The sequence below is a fragment of the Podarcis cretensis genome (assembly GCF_951804945.1).
Source record: "Podarcis cretensis genome assembly, chromosome: 8".
NCBI lineage: Eukaryota > Metazoa > Chordata > Lepidosauria > Squamata > Lacertidae > Podarcis > Podarcis cretensis.
In genome coordinates, this window is record NC_137177.1 from 52,730,559 (window position 1) to 52,745,237 (window position 14,679).

Here is a 14,679-nt window from a genome sequence, read left to right on the forward strand (position 1 = left end):
GGATTTGGGGCTGCGCCATCAAAAGGTCTGTTCAGCCTTGCTGAGGCCCAAACTGAAGGGGGGAACTACAAAATGCAGCCCCCTGCCCAGACTGAGACAAAGCCTTCCACTGCCAGGGGAAATGGATGGGCGCTGAAGACAAACCTAGGCAAGGTTAGACTTGTAGGCACAGGCAACACAAGCAAGAGAGGTAGAAAGCCCAGGCAATATCACAGGCTGCAAGATGTGGCTTCTTCCATGGGAGCAATGCCCAGCAGCCCAAGCTCTCTTCTGCTCGAGAGGCATAACCATGCACAAAGGCACACCGGTGTGTCACTGCACACTCGCGCACTGCTGGCAGGCAAACAGCCATGCACACAGATGGACACACAAACACAGGCACACAAACGGTCTTTTTTTTCCTTGGGATAAAAAAAAATGAAGGAAGGCAAATACCTTTTTCTCGTTCCTCCTCTGGATTCACTGCCTGCTCGCTACCTGCCATGCCTTTCCAGATTCCCTGCTTCTTCCTTCCTTCCTTTCTTCCTTTCTCTCTCTCTTTTCCCTCTCTTTCGCCTGGGCTGCCGCGTCTCGGCAACCCATCCTCCATGGCACCTCTGCCAACTCAGCTGCCACCTGCTTCGCAGTGGGCTGCCAGCTTCTCAGCCTCGTATGCTCCTTTTGGCCCCATGCTGCCTTCTGGCATCCTGGCAGAGAACACCGCTCTGTCGATGGCATGGGTCCATTTTTTTTCTCCCCCTCCTTTTGCGATCCAGCCTCCCCGGCTTCTTCCTTTGGTTGCCACCGGAGCTGCCTGCAGTGCCAGCTTGAGCTCTTAGAGAAATTGGCAGGGAACAAACCCAGAGTACTGTGATCCTTTCAGCAGCTGATTGTGGAGCCACATATTTTTGGAGGAGGGGGAAGAAAGAAGGAGAAGGAGAGGAAGAAGAAGAAGAGGAAGAAGAGGAGCCCACGAACATCCCTTCTGTTTGGAGCAAATGCCGAATCCAAGCTGGCTGGGGGGCACAGGGGGCTGCGGTGGGCTTGGCAGATGTATTCCAGGAAGAAGCACACCAGCTCCGCTTTCCCCTGCTCATGCCAAAAACGAAAGGCGGGGAGGGAGGAAAAAAAGGAATGTTGATCAATTTCGCATCCCAGATTTTCAACAAAAAGGCCGCCGTCCTTCTTGGCACGTTCCAGCAGATCCTACCCTCCTATCCTTCTCTTGGTATGGAGGTCACCAGAGACCTGTCGGGCTTCTGAGCAGAATATTTGCCCCCATTGCTTTCATCTCCATCCCTCTCTTGCTGCGCAGAAAGAGGTGTGTATGTAGGGGGAAATTATGCTCCAGTAACATAGCAGCCCAATCCCTGGCTACTTTCACAAACAAACATCGGTCCTCCTGATGCATTGCAACAGGAACTGCCGAAGGCACACCCCTTACCCATCGTTCCTCTGTGCCTCAGGTTTGCAGAGACCTTGGCGCTGAGAAGTGTCTTTGCACTGAAGGTTTGGGGAGGCAGCTAGTTTTAGCCCAGGCCAGGGCACAGGAATGTCCCCCAGGGAGGCTGGACACATGACCCACTGGAAGGGATCAGCTGGTGTGCCTCTGGCAGCCAATCCCTGTGAATATTAAGAGACACACTCACACTTCCACAATGCCACTAGAAGCAAGTCTGAGTTTGTAGACAAGAGGTGGCAATACATTTCTTACCTCAGGGACAAAGTTGCCAACTGCACAAGAACCCCAAACAAGGCCTCCTGTGTGTTTAGGACATTGCAGGGTGGTGGGCAGGCAACAGGTGTTATCAAGTCAGCAACAAGGGCCCATCCACCCCTCTGTTAACTCAGTTTGAGATTTCAGTCAACCATATGAAGACTGGGTAGAACAGGAAACTAAGTTGGTCCCTCAAATTTGCAAAGGTTGCATTCTACTATGAAGCTGCAGTGCCTGCAATGCTGGAGCATATGAGAAGGGATCTTCCGATAAAGACTTGAACATGTACAAAAAGCTATTTGCATCTGCGTTCTTGGGGATGTGCATCATGGCAACAGCCCAGTTTTTGCAGACAAGGATCATGAATGAATAAATGAGCAGTAGACGGCTATTCGGTTAAGCCATATATCCTAAGCATCCTTCCCAACCTGGTGCCTTTCGGATGTTAGATAGATAGGAAGTTGCCTTGTGCCAAGTCAGACTATTGTTCCATCTAGCTCAGTTGTGTCTACACTTACTAGCCGCAGCTTTCCAGGGTTTCCCCTGACCTACTTTGGAATGCCTGGGACCTTTTGCACGCAGGGCAGACGCTGCTGCACTGAGCTACTCACCTGCCCCATGCAGCCAGGGGGTGATGGAAGGGCAAGAGGTTAAAGAAGGCTGTCCTAAATGGAGCCGGGAGCAGGGGCCTGCTCCATACTTCCAAGTCCATTTTAATGTTGACTTTGAAATTAAATGAGTTGCAACTAGCTTTGAGGGTTTGGTTCGCTGCTTTCCCAACAGTCTTTCGCTTAATGGCTGTGTGGCATTCATCGTATTATAATTGTAAACTGCATTTATATTTTTCATGGAATTGCAGTGTACAGATATTACGAAACTTTATGAAATCTGTAAATAAATAAGTATAAGCCAGGGTGACAGGAGATCCAGCAGCAGCAATAGCAATAGCCAGAACAATAAATAAATGCACACTCACACACACTCGGAGTTGTTCTTCACTTGCTATGGCTTTGGCAGCTCTTGATAACAGTTCTGGACACCTTGGGTTGTTTCCCAGGGAGAAAAGTCTTCCTCTGGGCTTCTCTCCCTGGCCAAGTTCTGTATCAAGAAGCTCATTGACTGCAAGGGCTTGATGGCATCTTACATGTGGCTGCAGTTGAGATCCAAGCATCACCAAAAGTATTCACCTAATTTCTGTGAACAAGGAACTAATCTCCATCAATCATCATTTGATACAATTATGGTAATGGGGCAATTTTGCTCTTCTTCCTCCTTCCAAGTGATGTGGCAGCCACTTGGTGCAAGCACTTTACACTGAGGTGCTCTGGTCTCCCGGGACTTCATGCTGATAGCTACATCTCTCCAGTCTTCGGGAGGGGACTGGCATTTACAAGGACTGGTAGAAGATAGGGTTGTGTCTCATCATGGCTCAGGACTCAGATTCCCTCCTCTCAAAGGAAGGGCTTGATGACATAGACAATGGGGAAGATTGGGGGGGAACAACCTTAGAAGTAACTCCCACTCCTAAAAACAACAACCTCTTAATGGAGAGAGAGAACCAGGTAGGTTCTACCTTCACTTGCACAGCTTGTGGAGGTCAACCTGCCTCTTCCTTGGATTGTTAAGAACATAAGAAGAGCCAGATTCACATCTAGTCCAGCATCCGGTTTTCACAACAGGCAACAAGATGCCCCAATGGGAAACCTGAATGCATGACTTGAATTCAGCAGCACTCTCCTCACTCCTGATTCCTGGCAGCTGTTATTCAGGAGCACACTGCCTTTGGCAGTGGAGGAAGAATGTACCCATCAGAGTTAGTAGCCACCAATACCTTTATCCTCCATGGATTTGTCTAATATTCTTTGAAAGCCTTCCAAGTTGGTGGCCATCAGTACCTCTTGGGGAAGCTTTCTTTTGCCTGCCCTGAATCTTATGACATTCAGCTTCATTGGATGTCCCCAAGCACTAGTGTTATGAGAGTGGGAAAAGAACTCCTGTCCACTTGCTCCATCCCATGTATACTTTTATACATATGTCGCAGCTTACTTGCCTTTTCTGAAAACTAAGCAAACCCAAATGTTGTAACCTTTTCTCATAGGGAAGTTGCTCCAGTCCCTTGTTTATTCTTTTTCTGCCCTTTTCTGAACCTTTGCCAACAGAAAGGGGCAACCAGAGTAATGATGAGGATCACCTTCCCCAGAACCCTCTCCATCTCCCTCGGAGGCAGGGCTTGAGGAATAGGGCATAGCACTTTTAATACGCCCACTGACCAAAATGGCCAGAGTTTGGGACACCAACCTGACAGCAGGACTACTCAATTGGGACCAGGCAGCATTCCAAGCCTGATGCTTGTGCATGTCTTGTGTCCAGCCTGAGTTTATAACATAGTGAGGCAAAGAGCTGACCGTGGTCCTGAAACTCCTGGGAACTAACCTGAACGCTTGCCAGACTAGAACAAGATACCATCATCATCATTTTGGCATTCCTTCAAGGAGTGCAGAGGGACACATGGGTTTTCCTTACTCCATTTTCTCCTAAGAACAACTCTGTGAGGCTTAGGAATAGGTGACTACCTCAGTGCCACCAAATCAGCTTCATGAGGATTTAAAATTGGTTCTGCATTGCTCCTAGTCCAGCACTCTAACCTCTGCATCACACTGGTTCTTAATATTAGGGGACCTGCCTCATCTGCATTCTCAAATGTATAAGAGAACAGAAACAGCTTTTACTTCTAATGCAAGCCCTGAGTTGGATTCACTGTCTCTGAAAAGCCCATGAAATGGGTGGCTCCTCCATATAAACAAATCTTAGAAGATTAGCCATGTTCATCAGTTGTGCAAAAACAACCCAAAGTCCTGTGATGTGTGAAATCTAACAGATTTAATTGTGGTAAGCTTTTGTGGGCTAGAGCTGATGCCAGAAATGCATAATGTGACTGGGAAATGTATTTGCAGAGGTCTAGCTATGCATTATGTTAGTAAAATGACTGGTTGGGAGTTAGTTTGTGATTTCCCTGCAATGTCTTTAAAAAAGAGAGCCCTCAGTTTAGGGGAAGGTAACAAACCTTCCAACCATAGGGGGGAGGCAGGTGTGTGTGTGTGTGTGTGTGTGTGTGTGTGTGTGTAGGAAACCAGGGTGGAATTCTAACTCAAGAAGAAAGTAACCCCCCACCTCCGATTACATGTGGTGCCCGACACATTGTGCCAAATTGTCCTGGCATTCACTGCCAGATAAAGATCTAGAATTCACAGTCCAGTTTCTGTCAAAACCTTTAATGGATAAATCAGACCAGTGCATAGGCAAGGCATAGATTACAAGGTGCAGCAGGTAAATAAGAGGTACAGATGCACGGCTAAATGTGAGCTAAGACTTTGATCCAACAAGCAAAACACCCCCTGCATCTTCCTTTTGAAGAGCAAGGCAGGCACAGCCTTAGCACAGCCAGAGTCCCGGGAGTGGGCAAGCAAATGGGTACTCCTGGGGGGGGGGATGTTTTCAAAGTCTGTGTTACCATCCTATCCTTAGAGATGGAGTTAGTGTTGGCATCCGTTTTACTCTCAGTTGCCTCTCAAAAGGGGGGAGGGAGATGCCTCACAGCAGGAAGTATGTGACATGGAAGTCACAGGGGCTGAGCACTCCTTTGCCAACCCTCTTGGTTGCTCCCCTGGACCCAACTTTTCTCCCACTTGGCTACTGGCCCCCTTCCCAGACTCAGACACTTCTTGGGGACCCAATTTTACCTCTCCCATCTTTCTAGGACCCTCCCCAAGGTCCAGTGTTGTTGCAAGGTGGGGGCGGGGGGTCTGTGCACCCCGGGTTCCATGTCTGGGGGGGTGACAAGAAGGTACCCCAGGGGTGCTTGCCCTGCTGCCTCGGCCTGGGCGCGGCAGCTTGAGCAGCCATCGTGCCACCACAGCCTCATGTGGGGGGTCCTCCGTTCATAGCTGCAGTCACGAGCAGAGAATCCTGCCACTGTCCATATGGCATTCAAGTGGCGCCGGCGGCAAACCACTACGTACAATGCAAGTGCGGTGTTGCACGCATGCGTTGTACATAACGACACTGCACACGTGCTGTACATAGCGGTTTGTTGCCGGCGCCGCTGGAGCGCTGTACGGACGGCGGTGGGATCCCTCCGCCGCTGGCAGGAGCAGTTTATAGCGAGCTGGGGGGGCCCTCCCATTCCCTCCCTCCCCAGCTCACCGTAAGCGGCTCCCGCTTTGCTGCTTTACAGTGAGCCGGGGAGGGAGGGAGGGGGACGGACAGGAGCCATGGCTCCCAAGAGGATGATGTGCGCAGCTTTGCCAACGCCCTGGCAAAGCGGCATAGCTCTCCACTTCCCCCGATGGCTCGGGGTACTTGGAGGTCACGGGGGTGGGGGTGCAGAGGCGTAGGAAGGGGAGTGGACCACCGCAGGTGTAATCGCTGAGGGGGTGACATTTGGCGCCTGCCTGCGATTCCCAGCCTACCTATACCTAGACAAGCTGTTGATGTGGGGGTGATAAAAAAAATTCTGCACTGGGTACCACCTGGGCTTGCTATGCCTCTGCCAGGGTCTCCCAGCTCCAAAATCCCCAAGCTCCTCCCACTCCTGGTCAAGATCCAACCACCCCCTCTATAACACAAATTGTGAGTCCTGGGCCATCATTTTGCTTTAATCTCCGGGGCCAAACAGCAAGAGCTCAGCATTCACAGAACAGGCATATCTTCCACTCCTATCCATCGCCATTGTGCCTCATCAGCCAAGCTGTTTAAGCTTGGGAGGGATTGCAAAGTGGGAGAGTCCTGATCTTCCTTGTAAAGCTGACAGGCATCCTGTGCATTCATGCCCAGGCTTCAAAGCAGAAGCCGTTTCCCTTAGCAGGACTTACATTGTTATGGCTTCAGCTAATAATTAGAGATGAACTCAAACAATCCCAGGGAGCCTGGCTGCCTTCAGATTTAACTCATTCAAATTGAGCTATAAAATTTCCTCCTAGTTGTTGTCCACCCCCCCCCCCATGCTTTGCAACAAGCCAAATTTCCGAAAGGGGCATTCCCTAAACAAACCAACCTGGGCTTTCTTGGCACCTGTGCCTCAGCACTGAGCTTTGCTTTTCTGCACCAGCCCCTTGCTTATTTCACAGGCTCTTCCCGAGCCGATTCATCTTCCTCTTATACTAGCGACTTTTGATCGTCTCCTCTCTAGTCTGCAACACTTTACAATTATCCTTGCTGAATTTCATTTTACAGCTATCAGTCTCTCAGCCCTGCAGTTTATTCATTTTGAATTTCTAGCTTTTTCCTCCCGGGTCGGGCTCTGTTTAATATCTTTGATAAAGCAGCAAACGGTACACTTATCAATTTCACAGATGATGCTATGCCAGGAGGGATTTCAAAGCCTGCCTTTATTTGTTTACCTTTTGTATCCCATCCAAGCACAATTGCTTTCTGGAAGAGGAAGCAGCAGCATCAGGCCCTCAGACCTGGAAACACTGGTCCTAATCCCCAGTGGATGGCAGCTGGCTGTTTTTTCCCAGGGCTCCGTGTGTGCCAGGGGTTATGTCCCAAGTACCTTTCATACAAAACCAGAGGGCCAGCCCTATCGTTAGGCAATTGTCAAGACCCACAGTGATGCCCAACACCAAGGCTGTGCCTCTTCCTTGTCTAGATGGGGGACAGAGATGGGTGTGTGAGTGTGTGCAGAAACTAGCCTACTTTACATAGGTAAAATGTGCATTTGTTGCTCTGCCTACCTTAGCCTTTTGCCCTACGCACCACTGGCATATGGCCCTGGAAGAAAGGTAAGTGGCTCTTGGGCCAAAAGAAGGTTTCCCATAGGAATTCATATCCACACAATGTTATCTAGCTTATATCATACCATGGAGAGAAACAGAGCAAGGCTCACTCCCCACACAGGCCAAAGGGTTAAATCCCACTTGCTTGAGCTCTGGAAGATATGAGGAAGGAAGGCTCTGCAATGGTAAATAATGAATTGGGTTTCTCCTGACTCAGAGCATATGGCTGCCTGACCCTCCTGCCCAGCCACCCCCCAGCTGCAGCCTGACACTGACTTTTGCCCTTTTCCTCGGCCCTCCACCTACTCTGATTAAATCACTACTTTGCGCCCAGGGGAAAAGGGAGGATGGGGGAGGAGACAGCTCTTTGGACCCCAGATATCAACTGGGTGGGGGTCCCTTCTGTGAAACAGATTAGGACAGGATTAAAGATTAGAACCCCTGGCAGATGGAGGCAGGGAGGAGGGAGGCAGGGAATATTTTACACTGCAGTGTTTATTGCAAACACCATAAGGAATTCAGCTGTCGGAGCTGTTGGACATAGGAAAATGTCTTTGTGTTTGGGCTGTGGGATGGGGGGGGGGGAGAGAAGAAATGACCCTGCTTGCTATAGTGTTCTTGCAGCGACAGGGTATTTAATGGTTAGAGTTTCAGGCGATGTGGTGTAACATTACACCAGTGTTGTGTAGTGGTTAAAGTGTCAGACTATGACTGGACAGACCAGGGTTCAAATCCCCAATCAGCCATGAGGCTCACTGGGTGACCTAGTCAGTCTCTTAGACTAAAGGGGGAGGGGAGAATTATGTACTTTGAGCCCCTTGGAGGAAAAGGTGGAATATATATATATATATATATATATATATATATATATATATATATGAAAATGAATAAATAAATAAATATCCACACTTCCCAAATAGATGAATGGCATTATTAGTAATAATATCACACTTCCCTTCAAAGGAGCTCCTGGAGGCATTCATTGTCCCTCTCTTCCCTGTTATCCTCACAGAAACCCTGCATGGGAGGCCAGGTTGAGAGCTGGTGATTGGCAAGTTTCATGGCTGAGTGGGAATCTGAACCCAGGTCTGCCCTGTTCTAGTCCAAAACTCCAACCCAGCCTTCCCCAACCTGGAGCTCTCCAAATCCACTTCCCATCAGTCCCAGCTAGTGTGGGCAATTGTCAAGGATGATGGGAATTGTAGTCCAGCAATATGTGGCAGGCAGGACACTGGCCACCCCTGGCCTAGAGTGGATCTGGAGTGCAAGTTTTAAAGTGAGGAGTTGAGGCTCATTGGCTGCCAGCTGGTCATCATCTCCTTCCAGGGCTCTGACATTAGAAACCCACCTTGGTTCTGCTTCCAGGGCAACTGGATCAGTCTGCTTCACAGAATCTCAGTACAGTATCTCTGCCAAAGCTCAGTGGCAGAGCATCTGCTTCACAAACAGAAGGTCCCGGGTTCAGCCCCCAGCAGCATCTCCAGGTAGAGCTGGGGAAAAGACTCCTTGCCTGAAACCCTTGAAAGCCACTGCCAGTCAGTGCAGACACTTCTGAGCTAGATGGACCGATGGTCTGGTTTGGGATATGGCAACTTCCTGTATCCCTGCAGAGCCCAATACATTTTTCTACTGTAGGCAAAATGCCCTGGCGACATCCCTGCTTCTCTAGCAATACCCCACTGTGGATCCAGACACACTCCCTTCCCCCCCATCACACCTGTGCTGCCACCAGCCTCACCACCACTGCATTTTGCCTGAGCCTTTACTGCCGCCACAGCCCAGCAGCAGCAAGGGCACAGTGGGTGCAGTGGCAGTGGCAAGGATGTTGGTGCTGCAGCAGTGGCAAGGCAAAGTTCCTGCAGTGCTGGCAGCAGTGCAGTGGCAGGAGCAGTGGTAAGATCTGCCACCTGAAGCAAATGGCTTCACCTTGCTCGTGGAAGGGCCACCCCTGGCAGTTACAGGAGGCTTGGAGGATCTTTAGCCTGCCAAATGTCGATGTACTGCAACTCCCACCATCCCTGCTCATTAGCCATACTTGCTGGGGCTGATGGGAGTTGTAGTTCAGCAGCATCTGGAGGGCTAAAGGTTCCCTGTTCCTAGTTTAGAGGAGAAAGGAGGAGCCTTGTGCCTTGGAGGTGGGAGAGGCACACTGTTCTGATGAAAGGCAGGCATTCTGGGCTGACCCCTGGGTCTCAGAGCAGGACATCAGAGCAGACAGGCCAGTTTCTTGGCACAATAAGAACCAACATTCTCTGATTAATTGGATTAAACTGTCCTCCATCTGTCTCTTGGGAGCTGGCCTCTATGGTTGTTTAGGGTGGTGACAGACCTCAGGCTGTGTTATTAAAGGGACATGGATAGTTGGTTGCCAGACAGAGAGACATTTGTGCAGCCTAGAAAATCCCATCCACCCCATCCATGCACCTGTTGCATGAGCTTGGTCCATCTGGAGTCCCCTGTATGTTCCTCCAGATGGGTCTGATCCCCATTTTTTCCCCACTCCATGCAGCCGGAAGGAGTAAATTGCTGACAGGGCCTGGAAAAGGGGCTTTTCTGTCTATCTCTGAAAGAAAAAGGGGTGCACTCAAGACTCCCCAAGTGCTTTCTCTGAATTGCTCATTTCTGGATGTGTCTATGACTTGCCAAATCTATTAGGAGCAGAGATAGGGGAGAAATTCAGTTCAGGTCACATTTAAAAGGAAAAGCTTCCTAATGGGCACTTCCCAGAACAATACAGCAACTGAAACAAAACCATCCTTCAGAATTCACACCCCTCTGAATTTTGCAGCGCAGTTCTGCCCAGTTCCTTGGGGAATTATGGTGTTCTAGATAAATTCCAGAAAAGGAGGCTGGTGTACTAGGAAGGAAGAGTCTGGCTGGTGGCTGCAACTTTAAAACTAAGTAATGAAATGAAATGAAAGCAGGAGTTTCTTTCATTAGGCTACAGCCTAATGCATGACAATGTGATGTGGAAAGCAGGTCAGAGGTCCTGAAGAGGGAGACTCCTGCCTATGAAAGCCCATGTCACAAATGAATTATTTGTTGCAAGACCATCCTCTATATTGTTGCTTTGACGGTGGCTTGTTTTAGGAGCAAGCAATTACAGTATGTGATATGGGTAGGGACGGGCCATAGTTCAGCGATAAAGCACCTGCTTTGCATGCAGAAGGTCCCAGGTTCAATCTCTGGCAGCATCTCTAGGCAGAGCTGGGAGTGTTCCTAACCTGAAACCCAGGAGAGCTGCTGCCAGCCAATGTAAATAATATTGTGCTAGCTGCACAAATGGTCTGACTCAGTATAGGGGGGTTCCTATGTTCCTGTGCCCCTGATCAGCCTCACTGTTATTTTGTTCTTGGGGTTTTTTTGTTTGTTTTTGTGCAAAAACCTAACCACTCATGCTCCCCACCTCCCTGTTTTTTGCCTCACTGATATTTGTGGCCTCCTTCCCCACATGCCTCCAGTGGTGCTTTATGCTTATCCTGAGTCCTGTTTTCTCCCCGTTCCTTCCTCTCTTTCCCCTACATTAAGCAGCTCCTTGATTAATTATAGATTGAAGCAGAAGCTTTTATTGCACTGAAGTTTACTTGCGACAGTGTCCCTATTTATTTTTTAAAAGTCATTACAATTGTGGCATAAAAGCTGCTGCTTTATATTGGAGGCTAAATATGCAGTGGGGTCAGAGGTGTCATATTAGTGTCAATTAGGGAGTCCCAAGAATGAGCTTCGAAAGCTGGCTGAGAGACTGGGAGGTGGGCCTATCTTCCCAGCAGAGAGCTCTGCATTCAGGGGGGAGTGAGTTGGGAAAGCAAAGCTGTTTGCCTGGTTTCCCTGACCCATGCAAAGGAAAGTGGCGTTTTCCTATGTAGGGTCTCCTACTGCCCCTTTCCGCTTTCTGTTTTCCTTCTGAGTTGCCTTTTCTTGATACGTCACATGCTCACTTTGCACCCAGCAAAGGTTGAGAGAGTTCAGGGCTACAAAAACTGCTCATTCCCCCAGCACCACCCGCTCCCTTTGGTCTCCTGGGCAGTTTGTGCAGAAGTGAATTCCTGACTTTTGCAAGAGTTTGGGATCCTTGTTGAGTCTGGAAGAAGAGCAGAGGCATGGCATGGCACAGCACGGCACTTGTTAATATTCCACCCCAAGCCATGCAGAAGGGGAGCTTGGCATTTTCAGCATTCCCCACTGACAATGGCAGCTTCTGATTGAAATGTTTTGTCTCCCACTTGACAAACGCATTATTGCCAGTTCACAGGCTCCTTCCTTTTCAAGGCCTGTGGGATAATGTTACCTTTGTATTGAAAGCGTGTGTGCATGGAAGAGGCCAGGGAGGAGGTATACGGATGCGCAGTGTGCCTGTGACCTTGCAAGGTCATTGCAAAGGAACACAGAAAGCTCCCTTATAAGGAGCCAGTCCATTGGTCCATCTTGCTCAGCAATGTCTATACAGACTGGCAGCAGCTTTCCAGGGCTTTAGACCAGTGTGTATGTGTCCCCTTTCACAGCCCCACTTGGAGATGCTAGGGACTGAACCTGGGACCTTCTGCATGCAAAACAAGTGTTCTTATCAACGCACTATAGTAAGATAGAGAACATAGCAAGCTGCCTTAGTCAGATCCTTGGGCATAAGAAGTGCCTGCTAAATCAGGCCAATGGTCCATTTGACCCAGCATCCTGTTCTCAGTGGTCAACCCATTGCCTGTGGGAAGCCTGCAAACAGGTTTTGAGCACAAGAGCACCTTCCCCTCCTGTGGTTTCCAGCAGCTAGCACCCAGAAGCATTACTTCCTCCAATGACAGGGGCAGAACACAGCCATCATCAATAGGAGCCATTGAAAGTCCTCTCCTCCATCTAGCTCAGTCCTGTCTTCCATGACTGACAGTGACTCTCTGGGGTTTCAGGCAGTGTTCTCTCCCAGCCCTGCCTGGAGATGCCGGGATTGAGTCTGGGATCTTCTCCATGCAAAGCATCAAGGAACTTGATAAGACTCAATGAGTTGTTCTGCGTTTTCCTGGAACCCTAGTAGAGAGGGAGAGGGAGACCTCCCTCATTACCCACCATGGCAGAAGATGCCACTTTGTCCAAATTTAAGAAAAGGGGGCAGGTGAGACCCCCTCCCAAGTAATCACTATGCCTAAAAAGAAGAAGAGTAAGAGGGAGAAACCCCAAGATCACCTGAGCCCATTGTTCCAGAATGGAAGCAGGCGACATGGGAGTGTCACTGGAGTAAGAGTTGCTCCTGGCTTGCCCCATTCTAAAACTGAAGAGCAGATTTCAATCTATGCTGTTCTGCAGCTTACAAATTATGCTAATCCTTTTAAGGCTTCTCTGATCAGACCTCATTTGCACAGGAGCAAAATGCTTGCTTTTTTTCTAAAGCTTGCTTTCGTAGGGTCCTATAGGTTGCATCTGTGCCATACATATAAAGCACATTTAAAGTTCATTACTTATCCCCCAATAATCCTGGGAGCTGTAGTTTACCCCTCACAGAGCTACAATTCCCAGCACCCACGTCAAAGTACAGTTCCCATGGTTCTTTGTGGCCACATATGAAAAGCTGACCTGTCACCAGTACAAAAAAAGAAACCAGGAAGTTTTCAGACATGTGGATTGAAAACATTTGCACGACTGCTGAAGTAGTCTAGGCCATCAGTTGCACCACCTCTATGCTTCTTTGCCACAACTGGGTAACACAGAAAGCATTTTGTTTCATTATTTTTTATTGCGTCTTTTTTTTTTTTACTGTGATTTCCTTTCTTTGGTCTGCTTTATGCACTTCTGGTTTAGTGCAAAAGCTCCGAGCCAAGAGCTACCCTGCAAACCCACTTTTTAAATCGTATTTCCTTTCCCCCATATTTATTTGCAGAGGAGCTGGACTCTTTCAGTATCCTGCCTTGGCTTTCACCCACAATATCATTGCAAAACTTTGCTTATACCTTTCTTATGGAAGTTGAGCAAAATATTTTGTTGCCACAGCTGGGAACAGACAGGGACAAGCAGGATAGTTGCATTGGCCAACTCTTTGGCTGGTTTTTAGGGGCTGTCTCAACCTCTCCACCAGACAGCCCCTAAAAACCAGCCGAAGAGTTGGCCAATGCAACTATCCTCACAACCCACAGAGCCCAGCCATGTGCTGGGAATTGTCACTGAACACCACTGCCCTCTGCTGGATGGCAGGGTTATCCTTTAATGTGCTTAGCCAGCCTCAGACATCCAGGTAGAATTGCCCATTTGATGCTGCCTCCATGTTTGAAGGGGCTTCTCTTACTCTTTGCTTCCACAGCTTCCTTTTGTTTCTCTAGCTTGAACCAAGCTCCCTCCTTGCCTACTTAGGGGCAATGCACTTCTGGTTCCCACTGACACCTGACTCACTGAGGGGCTTTGAAAAGGGCCTGCTCGGCCAGAAACATGCTTGTCTTGCTTGAATGTGAGGCTTAAAATCATGCTTTATTTTTGGTTAACATTGTGTACCCATAAAGCACATTGCTCCCTTCCCTTCCTGGGAACAGTAGTGTTGAATTTTAAGAACATTATAATGCAAAAAGAGTCTCGTATGTTGGCTTAGACCGAAGGCCCATCTAGTTCAGCATCCTGTTTGCACAGTGGACAACCGGAAACTCCAAAGGGAATCCCATAAGCAGAACCTTCCCACTTGCATACCCCCCAACATTTCTCTGATGAAAACAGGGAATGCCTAAGGAAAAGTGGGACATTATTGGATCAAATCAGAAACCGGGACAGCTTCTGTAAATCCTGGATGGTCCCTGGAAAATAGAGACACCTGGAGGGTCTGAAGTCACTTGTGATTCCCAACAGCAGGTATTTAGGAGCATTAATGCATCCAGCACTCTTGGCTAGACTCCAATAGGCTAACCTTAGCCTATTGATTTATTTAAAACCATTTATAAACCGCTTAATAGTTTAAAAATCTCTAAGTGGTGTACTATATACACATTCTCTCTCTCTTTTAAAAACAACCATCATTAAAATGTCTTTGTAAACCGTTGAGGTACTTGTTTCTTAACAATGAAGTGGGGCATAGATTTTATGAAATAAATAATACAAATTAAAATCAATAAAAGTGCTACAAAAAAAGCATTAAAAAACATAACTGAGTGATTCAAACAAATAAAACAGGGTCTAATCTTACGGTTCCAGGAAAGGCTGGCGCAAACAGATGAGTCTTTACAAGATGTCTGAAGCAACTGA